This window comes from Crocuta crocuta, unplaced genomic scaffold (assembly GCF_008692635.1).
Source record: "Crocuta crocuta isolate KB4526 unplaced genomic scaffold, BGI_CrCroc_1.0 scaffold65, whole genome shotgun sequence".
Taxonomy (NCBI): Eukaryota; Metazoa; Chordata; class Mammalia; order Carnivora; family Hyaenidae; genus Crocuta; species Crocuta crocuta.
In genome coordinates, this window is record NW_027530683.1 from 468,661 (window position 1) to 479,682 (window position 11,022).

Here is an 11,022-nt window from a genome sequence, read left to right on the forward strand (position 1 = left end):
AGGCGCAGAAGTAGGCACTTTAGGCGCGGGTTTGAGGGAAGCAGGGTTTACGGGCCGTAATTGCTCTTGAGGAAGTCTGCTAATTGTCCCAAGGTTAAGGTTCCGGTAGTGTAATGAAGACTGCGAATTTAGTTCCTTGCAAGAATGGTTCTGAAGTATTTCTTATTTATTTTGAGGGGGGTGGGAGGGGCAGAGAGAGAGGGAGACACAGAATTCGTAGCAGGGTCTAGGGTCTGAGCTGTCAGCACAGAGCCAGATACCAGGCTGGAACACAGGAACCCCGAGATCATGATCGAAGTCTGGTGCTCAACTGACTGAGCCAGCCAGGCGTCTCAGATTTTTTTAAATTGTCTTCAAGAAATCCTTTCTTCCCCTTTTTTTCTCCTGCCTCCCTCCCTCCCTTCCTTCCGTCTCCCTTCCTTCCTTCCTCCCTCCCTCCTTTCTCTCTCTTTCTTTTTCTTTCTTTCTTTCTTTCTTTCTTTCTTTCTTTCTTTCTTTCTTTCTTTCTTTCTTTCTTTCTTCTTTCTCAGCTCTAGATTCTTAAACTCCTGGTAGACACGTCAACTATATTTCCTCATGTAATTTTTACAGCAATCTTTTGAAGTAAGTGATATCCAGATTTTGTAGGGGAGAAAATCAATGGAGAAAGGGATTAAATACAACTGTGACTTTCTCCGAAAGGGGAAGAACCATTTCCAACCCAGATTTATCCAATGCCAAATGAATGAAAAATTAATTTTCCAGAGAAATTTCTTGTGTTTGGCTACTTGAAAGATCACTTTATATTTGTCTGAAATGAATGTTGGTCCTTGAGTAGCTATCACTTTATTTCTTTTTGTTTTCCCCAGAAAGATCCCTTTACTTAAATACCAGTTGTGAAAGGATAAAGCTAAATGCCAATACCCAAAAGTTACCATGATTAATCTTAGAGCCAATCTTGTGAGGTAGATATTATTATATCTCCATTTTATAGGTGAGGAAACAAGTCAGAAATGGATTAAGTAACATATGACTTCACTCATATGAGGACTGTAAGATACAAAACAGATGAACATAAGTAAAGGGAAGCAAAAGTAATATAAAAACAGGGACGGGGACGAAACATAAGAGACTCTTAAATATGGAGAACAAACAGAGGGTTACTGGAGGGGTTTTAGGAGGGGAGATGGGCTAAATAGGTAAGGGGCATTAAGGAATCTATTCCTGAAATCATTGTTGCATTATATGCTAACTAACTTGGATGTAAATTTTAAAAAATGGATTAAGTAACTTGTGCTCAGTAACAAATTCCAAGAAACAATGAAAGTGTCATAGTTCATTCTTTGTAAACAAGCTCTGAGTGAATACAATTGACTTTTATTTTCTAAGATTTATGTTTATTTTTAAGGCTTTTTTTTTTTAAAGACTGCTTTAGGCTTGCAAGCAATTGATTTTTTTAATGTTTATTTATGTTGAGAGAAAGAGAGTGCTTGCACATGTATGGGAGGAGGAGAGAAAGAGGGAGAGAGAGAGAGGGAGAAAGAATCCCAAGCAGACACCATGCTGTCAGTTCAGAGCCTGATGCAGGGGCTCCGTCTCACGAACCATGAGATCGTGACCTGAGCCAAAATCAAGAGTCGGACACTCAACTAACTGAGCCACCCAGATGCCCACAAGCAACTGGTTTCAAAACTAGAATGTAACTTTCTCATTTGAAGCTAAAGTCAAGACAGTCCTTAGGTTAAGTGCTGAAGAATTTGTGCATATGAACAATAACTAAACAATTGGGAGACTTGAAAACACACTGCTTGGCTGCAGTCAAACTAGAATGTTATTTGGTTAAAAATGTTACTGATTTTGTCATAACTTTGTATGGTGACAGATGGTAACTATATGGTGGTGACCATTTCAAAAAAATTTTTTTTCCTGATTTTGAAAAAGACAAACTTAGAGGAAAATCTGTCCCCAAATGTTTGGTTAATAAGAAAATATTAGGAACAGTAGGTGATGACTTTATTTCTGGATTTTCTTACATTTTTTTTTGGAAACTAACTTGTTAGCAATTTCCACTGATTTTTTTTGGAGAAAAGAACAGGTGGTTACCTAGAAGACCAACCACCAATGGAACAATACTTAGCACTGGACTCAATGTATAAGTATGTGGAAGAACTACACATGGAAGAAGGAGAAGAATAACAGAATGGAACAAAGGTTGTCCTAGGAAATAATTATTTTCCAAAGAAGAGGTGAGTAATTAAGTACATGAATGAACTGAAATGGTGCTAAATTTTTTGTTTCATTTTTAGATGTTTATATATTTTGAGAGAGAGAAGGAGAGAGTGATAGGGGAAGGGGCAGAGAGAGGGAAGAGAGAAAATCCCAGGCAGGCTCCACTCTGTCAGCATGAAGGTCGATGCAGGGCTCGATCTCAGGAAACGTGCGATTATGACCTGAGCGGAAATCAAAAGTCAGATGTTTAACCGACTGACCCACCCAGGGTCCCCTAAAATTTTAAATACAAAGGAACCAATTCATTCAGTAAAGAGGAAAGTAAATTAAAAAATTATGAGAGTGGCTGGCCTGATAATTAAACTGACATAAGAGTGATTCACGGAAGAAAAGCATTCAAATTTTATTTAGTATTTCTTACGTGTATGTGGGACACTTCACAAGAAAAATCAAGACCTAAACAAGTTAGGACTGAAAGCTTATACAATAGGTTGCACAAAGAGTAGTCCATTTTGAAAATGTAACAAGACAAAGGGGTCTGGGCTGGCACTGTTAATTGTGGGAAAGTAGGAAGAAAGGAGTTTAGTTTAACAAGGTTTGCACACATTTATCTCAGCTTCAACTCGCCCCACCTCCAGTGATAGGAAAGTCCTGCTGGTAGAGGGAGGGTACCTTTCACATGAGAGTTTTATTGCCTGCTTTCAGGAAGAAAAAGGAAAAGGAAGGTCGGAAGGCCCTTTGGGCATATGCTTTTTTTTTTTTTTTTAAGTGCCTTTAAGTGCCAAAGAGGCATGTTTGGGGGTGGCATGTTCTGAACCCCTATTCCACTTTGAAGAGGGACATTCTATGAAATTGGTTTGGGGTGCATATTTGGCTTTCTTTAGTTGGTTGATCCTAAACTGGAAGCAGAGAAAAATATTAGAAAAGCTGTCCATTGTTAATTAAGTCCTGGGACAATTATTATGAAGTTTTTGTTTGGCTTCCTGCATTGTTGCTAGAGATAGCGGTGACTTCCTACAGGTTTGACTTCTAAGCTGCTTTCCCTGGCTGGTTACTGTAGAATAATCGGTTGGTTTCCTGGGATGGTTGCTGCAGATTTTAGGTCAGAGTGCTCTATTTTTATATGTATGGTCTGGCCATTGTCCATTTGTGTACTCAATCTCAGCAGGTAGAGGAAAGAGTTTGTTCAAGGCCTTATTACTAGAAGAAGTAGGTCATGTTGGAAAAATTGGAAAATTGGAAGGAGATCAGTATGGCTGATGCATAGAAAATAGGGAGTGAATGGAGCTTGACAAGGTTGTGAGATATATAGCAGTTTATAGTTATGCACGGGAACCTTCTTACTCTGTGCTGGGGGCTGTCGATGCCTTCCAGCCGAAGACTACCAGCACACTCCTCTAGACACATGATTATGTGACTAGGGTATGTCTCAGTAAAAGAATACTAATTTATTTATCATAGGATTGGGGCCTTGCTGTCTCGCCCAAAAATACATAAACATTAAAAAATATTTTTTTAATGTTTTCTTTCTGAGAAAGAGAGAGAGAGAGAAAGAGAGAGAGAGAAAGACAGCGTGAGCAGGGGAGGGTCAGAGAGAGAGGGAGACCCAGAATCGGAAACAGGCTCCAGGCTCTGAGCTAGCTGTCAGTACAGAGTCCAATGCGGGTCTTGAACCCACGAACCGTGAGATCATGACCTGAGCCAAAATCGGACGCTCAACTGACTGAGCCACCCAGGCGCCCCACATAAACATTTTTAAAAATTAAGAAAAAAGAAGTTACTTTTCTTTCTCAGGACTAAATGTTCTATATAGATTATCTCATTTAATCCTTAATATATTGTTATCCTAAGTGTCAGGTTACTGTGTTTATCTTCACTTTCAGATGAAGAAACTATGGAAACTTAGGAAACTCAGGAAAAGTTATGTGACATGCCTAGGTCATCCAGCTAGGAAGTGAGTGGAGTTGAGATTTTGTTCTGCATGATCAAATTTAGGGAGCCGTTGCTCTAAATCCTTATGCTTCACAAGATACAGCTCAATAAAAGTTAGTAGCTAAATAGAGACTTAATGACCTACTGGTCATAGAGCAGAGAGAGGCAATGAAAAGATAAATACAAGGAGTGTGTCTTAATACACACCCTCTGGGCACGAACAGTCTCTATCTCTCTGTCTCTATGTCTCCCTCTCTCTCTCTCTCTCTTTGAAAATGCTGGCCTCCAACTTTGGAGTCCAGATCCACAAAGAAGACTACAAAGCTGACTTGATATCAGAAAATCAAAGCAAGGACTAACTTAATTATAGAACATGAAACAAAACTAAAACTTTACTCCTCTTAAAGTAAAAATACAGGGGTGCCTGGGTGGCTCAGTCAGTTAAGCATCCGATTTTGGCTCAGGTCATGATCTTATGGTTTGTGGTTTTGAGCCCCACATCGGGCTCTGTGCTGATGGCTCAGAGCCTGGACCCTACTTCAGATTCTGTGTGTGTGTGTGTGTGTGTGTGTGTCTCTCTGCCCTTCACTTGCTCACACTCTGTGTGAGTCTCTCTCTCTCAAAAATAAACATTAAAAAAATGTTTTAAGGGAAAATACAAACCCAGCTACTTCCTTTTAAAGTAGAAGTTCCCAGGTGCACCTGGGTGGCTCAGTTGGTTAAGCATCTGACTTCATCTCAGGTCATGGTCTCATGGTTCATGGGTTCTAGCCCCGCATTGGGCTCTGTGCTGATAGCTAGCTCAGAGCCTGGATGGAGCCTGTCTTTGGATTCTGTATCTCCTGCTCTCTCTGCTAGCGCTGTCTCTCTCTGACTCTCAATAAATAAATAAATACATAAATAAATAAGAAATACTTAAAATTTTTTTTAAATAAAGAAGCTCCCTTTTTTGCTACATGAGTTTTAATAATTCTTATGTTATTTACAAATCAAGTAAATATTAGAGAAAGAGAAGGGGCACCTGAGTGGCTCAGTTGGTTAGGTGTCCAAATTTGGCTCAGGTCATGATCTCATGGTTTGTGAGTTTGAGCCCCACATTGGGCTTTCTGCTGTCAGCCTGCTTCAGATTCTCTGTCTCCCTTTCTCTCTGCCCCTCCCCTGCTCACGTNGGAGTAGATAAAAGTATTTCCTTTGTTTAGCTTGATTAAATAAAACTCTTAGTAATTATTCAGGAGTTGGCCAGAGTGGCAGAATGAAGTGATGTTGGAGTATAATACTGGTGGGGTACTCTCTGGAAGAGAAAAACTTGCTGTTTGAACAAGAGCTCGAAAGTTTAAAGGCAAGTCTTGTCAGCATTTCAAAGTGAAAAGATAGCCATAAAATGAAAACAGTGTTGTAGGTTTTATTTTATTTTATTTTTAAAAAATTTTAAATGTTTTTTATTTATTTCTGAGAGAGAGACAGCATGAGCAAGGGAGGATCAGAGAGAAAGGGAGACACAGAATCTGAAACAGGCTCCAGGCTCTGAGCTGGCTGTCAGCACAGAGCCCAATGCGGGGCTCAAACCCACGAACCATGAGATCATGACCTAAGTGGAAGTCAGACACTTAACCCACTGAGCCACCCACACGCCCCTGTTGTAGGTTTTAAATGGGCCTCAGCACCTTGATTTTGGATGTGCAGTTTAACCTCTCTTATCTTTACATTCACTGTCTTGTACAGGGATTAGACTGAATAATCATTAAGGTCTGTCTGAATTTAGAATTCTGTAACTTTCCTGTGTAATTTATTAATTAGCCTTATTTAGCATTACTATATCTAATGTGATTGTAGTAATTGTGTGTGCAGACTATAGAGCACCAGACACATAATATCCTGTATATGGACTTGGCACCCTATTGATGCTGAAAATTCAAAGTTAAAACAATCTGAATATTGTTTTTCTAGTGAGTACTACAAATAGAGTTGGTCAGTGCCATATAATGTCACCACCTGAACAAATGGAAGAGAATCTGTGTTAGAAAAAAACACTAGTACTTCATTTGTACTAGGAAGTTGAGTAAACCAAGAAGAAAAGGTACAGGTGAAAGCGCCATCTGGTGGTGACCATATAAAATTCCAAGAAATTTAGGATATATTTCCCTTGTCTGAAGTTCTGGCTGGAATCTTCAGTTTAGAAACATCTGTGGGTTCAGACGTAGGAAGGAAAATACTGGCTGTTACACATTAACTAGCATTTAAGGTAATTAATTACTGAAAACAAAGTCATAGGGTGTTTAAAACACTTGATCCCAGACAGTCCCTGAAAAAGAGTTCCAAGGTCAAATATCTTTGGGAAATGTATTTAAATCCTGCTGTTAAAGATTCATAACGAATGTTAGCATATTAAAATCCCTAACAAGTCAAAAGACCAAATTTTATATAATTTAACTGGCATTTCCCAACTTTATTTGACTATAGAACCTGTCCCTCTCTCTCTTTATTTAAAAGTTTTGTTTTATTTTAAAGAAAGACAAAGAGCACACATGTGGGAGTGTTTGGGAGCAGGGGAAGTGGGAGGAGCAGAGAGAGAAAGAAAGAGAGAGAGAGAATCCCAAGCAGGCTCCATACTCATCGTGGAGCCCCATGGGGGTCCATCCCAAGACCCTGAGATCATGACCTAAGCTGAAATCAAGAGTCACAATTGAATGAGCCACCCAGCCACCCCTCCCTGTCTCTCTTTGTAATATTCTCTGGCATTTTGAAAAATGTCAGTTTGAGGAAATAATGATCTTAGAGTATCGGCTTTTAACAAAGCCTTTTCTTTATTGTAGCATTATTTGCAAAAACCTAAATGTCCATTGATAGATGAATGGATAAAGAAGTGTATATCTATATTACTCAGCCATAAAAAAGAATAAAATATTGCCATTTGCAACAACATAAATGGATCTAGAGACTATATAATCCTAAGTCACTTAAGTCAGAGAAAGACAAATACCATATGATTTCACTCATTTCATTCATATTTCACTTATACGATTTCACTCATATTTCATTCATATGAATTTAAGAAACAAAACAAATGAACAAAGAAGAAAAGAAACAAACCAAAAAACAGACTCTTAACCACAAAAAACAAATTTGTGGTTAACAGAGGGGTGGTAGGTGAGATAGGTGATGGGGATTGTGTACACTTACTGTGATGAGCACTGACTGATATATAGAATTGTTGAATCATTGCACACCTGAACTTAATATGACACTGTATATTAACTATACTAGAATTAAAAACATTTCTTTAAATAATTAAAATAAAAAAGAATTTTTTGGGGGGGCTTATATCAGATTTTATATTTTCATAGTCAATCTCAAAACGTTAAAATCATGAGGATAATAATTTATAATTGTTTAGGTTTTCATGCTCATTAATGAATATTTAAGGAACAATTATTTTGTGTCAGGATCTGACAAGGCTGTGTAATGAAAGCAAACAATTGTAATCAGTTGTATGTTAGTAAATGTTTAACAAATTTCCTTCAGATTCACAGATTAATCTCAAATGCCTTGGTCCAGGGATGTCTATATATTAAATTAGAAAACTAGAGAAGGTTGTTTTAGGAGAGTCCCCCCTTTCTCCAATTCCTAATCTGACACTCCTTTCTAAGGAGCTTAAGAAATTTTCCACTCTCTCTCTCTCTCTCTGTTCTTCAGATCAAAACCTCTTAACTTTCATTATACCAAGAAAAATAGTCTTCAGCATTCACAATCTGGGTCTAATGGACTCTTTTTAATTTTTGTATCTTTATATCACTCCATGAATTTATACAAATTAGAGTAAAGGGATATTCAGTAAAGCTGTTATAAAAAGAGTAAAGGGATAATGGAAAACAACTTTATTGAAAATTTAAGTAAGCATCTAAATATAGCAAATACCAATTTTTGTTCCATATTTTCCTGGTTTTGAAGACATATCCCAAATGGGCAATGTCCTCTGAATGCAACTACCTGCTAATTGTTACTTTTGGTTCTTCATGCATATGCATCATCGAAACACAGGACTTGAAGGATTTTGGAGACCTCTAAAGGCTCATAATTTTGTTGAAGAGAGGATGGCTGTCTTTGCTCCCTAACTGCAAGACTTTTGTATTTTTATTTTTATAAGTAAGCAACCCAAAGAAGTTTTAATTTCTAGGTTATCTATTTCCTTAGATATCATCTTAGTATATACACAGCTGCCATTAGCATTTGTCTACTCAAGAATCGTATCAAGTAAATTATCCATATAAACATCATAAAAGATGAAAGAATACTGTAATATGTGCTCTTAGCAAAATGAGATGGTCCAGATTTTTGTTGCAAAATATTTTGTAATCAAGTTATTCCTTTTGAATGAATAATTGGATGAAAATAACATTTTTTTGACCTTAGAAATAATGTTAACACGATGATCCTTGAGTTTGAGAAATTCGTCTAGGAGATGGTAATCTAAAGATTTACAGTCTAAGACGTCACTGTCATTATCAGGATCTAGATTGCTGTTCTCTGTCTCTTTGCATTCATCTTCCAAATTCTGAATTCTCCTCTATATTTATTGAAAACTAAAAGCATAGTACAAAGATCTTGAAAAATGCTGCAGTCCTTTGGGCATTCCAAAAAGAAAATGCAATAGTGATAACTTACTCCACTATTGTATTATCTTGGATAATTCTGTCATTCTTCTGTTTTCTTATTATTTTAGTCTTTTTTTTTTATAGTTTACTTATTTTTGAGACAGAGAGAGACACAAAGCATGAGTGGGGGAGGGGCAGANTAAAGAAGAGTTGGAATAATTGATGAATAAATAATTCCGTGATGAATTAGCAGAACGTTTCAAGATATAGGTAAAATAAGATCACTAAGAGCCCATGATGTATCCTAGATTTACAGGAGTCCAATGTACCCATAAGGTAATTGCAAATAGAATAATTTTTATTCTGTTTCTAAAAACGGGGCACCTGGGTGGCTCAGTCAGTTAAGCGTCTGACTCTTGATTTTGGCTCAGGTCATGATCTTAAGATTCGTGGATTTGAGCCCCATGTTGGGCTTTGTACTGATAGCATGGAACTACTTGGGGTTGATCCTCTCTCTCCCACTCTGCCCCTCCCCATGGGCTCCCCCCAAATAAATAAATTAAAAAAAATGATTTTCTCTGTTCTTTGGAATATATCTAAGAAAGATTAAAAGTCATTATATATGGATTCTTACATATAGAACTCTAAAAAAAGAAAATCCTAGAAAACTACAGTTGGGTCCAGTAGATCCTGATGCTCTATCTGATGGTTAAATGCAAACCTGTTCATCTTAAAGTACATAAAGACAGATCTAAATGAATTTATTTATTTTTTAATTTTTTTTTTAATTCTCGGAGAGAGAGACAGCGTGAGCAGGGGAGGGTCAGAGAGAGAGGGAGTCACAGACTGAAACAGGCTCCAGGCTCTGAGCTGGCAGTCAGCACAGAGCCCAACGCAGGGCCCGAACCCACAAACCGCAAGATATCATGACCTAAGTGAAAGTCGGACACTTAACCGACTAAGCCACCCAGGCGCCCCCAGATCTAAATGAATTTATTACCCATCCTAACATCTGTTTCATTGTAGTAGGGAATAAAGGCTTTTGTTCAGCTAAGAACAAGGGAATTATGGTTTTTTAGTCTTCATTGAGCTGCATGGTAGCAACGACACATTTCTGGGGACGATGAAATGAATGAAACCACTGAGGGTACTATACGTTGGTTTATTCTTCACTGAATTCCAGGATCCCCATGGATCCTCTCTACTATGTCTATTGATTCTTGGATCTTGTTTCGTTTTGTGAATGTCCTTATTCCATTTTTATACCATGGTCCACAGCTGTTTACTTGCTGTGCTTTCAGTCAAGAATCCCCATTGAGGTAGAATCCTGAGCTCACCTTATTTGCAGGCCTACACTGAATGTTGATTCCCATTTCCTCTTCAGAATTTTATTCAAATTTGACAGACAAACTCATCTTCTTCTACCTTACAAAACAACCTTAGCATACACATTATAGGCAGAAAATATATGTTTGGTGCACATCTTGTTTCTCAACTATAATGAAGAACAAGGATTTAATCTTTTTTCCAAATCCTTAAAATGCTTATAGGGCTAAGCTGGACAAGATTTTAGGTGTAGTTGCATCTGGAATTAATTCCATGAACAACTCCTCATTTAGGGATGGGGTGCTCTAGACCGCCAGGCTTTAATGTCTTTCCAACCTGTTTCCGTCTCTCCCATTTTGCTTAGCTCTTCCCTTGGAAAGAGAAGCAGAAAACGCATTTAGATGAATCATCCAGAGATTACAGTGGTGGGGAGGAGAGGTGGCAGATGCAGTGTAGGAGGGAAGAGGTAGACTGTCTAGGAATTCAAAAATCCAATGTACAAGCCACGGATTTTGGCCTGTTTTGACTACATCATATCACTAGCATTGGGACTGTACCTGGCACATTGTAGATTTTCAGTAAATATTTGTTGCACTAAGTGAAAACACGAACTTCTCACTTTGTATACTTTCGGGGAGATGTGGTTTAGCAGTTCCAGGAATCCACCAGGGCCCTACAGGTGAGGATGTCCTCCTGGACGTTGTCTGAATGGCGACAGAAGGTGCCAGTCTCGCCTGCGGCCCTCAGGGAGAGGGCTCGGCCGTGGCTCCTGGGAAAGGGTTAAGGCGCTCCAGTTCCGCAGGGGTCCCTAGCCCCTCCGGCGTTTGCCAGCCAAGTCAGTCTTGTTTGCCTCCGCCCCTCAGGCTCCGTAGCTGCCCCCTCCCTCCAGGCTCTCCTTCCCTACCTGTCACTCAGCTCCGCCCGGGTTCCGCCCTCTCCCCATTAGTTCCCTCCCCCGGTGACC

General features: G+C 38.7%; 1 protein-coding gene across 1 annotated transcript in view; it reads left to right on the plus strand.

The window, feature by feature from the left end:
- The first annotated feature begins 2,205 nt into the window (after nt 1–2,205).
- The window catches only part of SEC23A (SEC23 homolog A, COPII component), a 75,381-nt gene continuing 66,564 nt past the window's right edge, over nt 2,206–11,022 (plus strand). The window contains exon 1 of the mRNA XM_077769197.1: nt 2,206–2,225. The gene's annotated coding sequence lies outside the window, so the exon portion shown is untranslated. The remainder of the gene's footprint in view (nt 2,226–11,022) is intronic.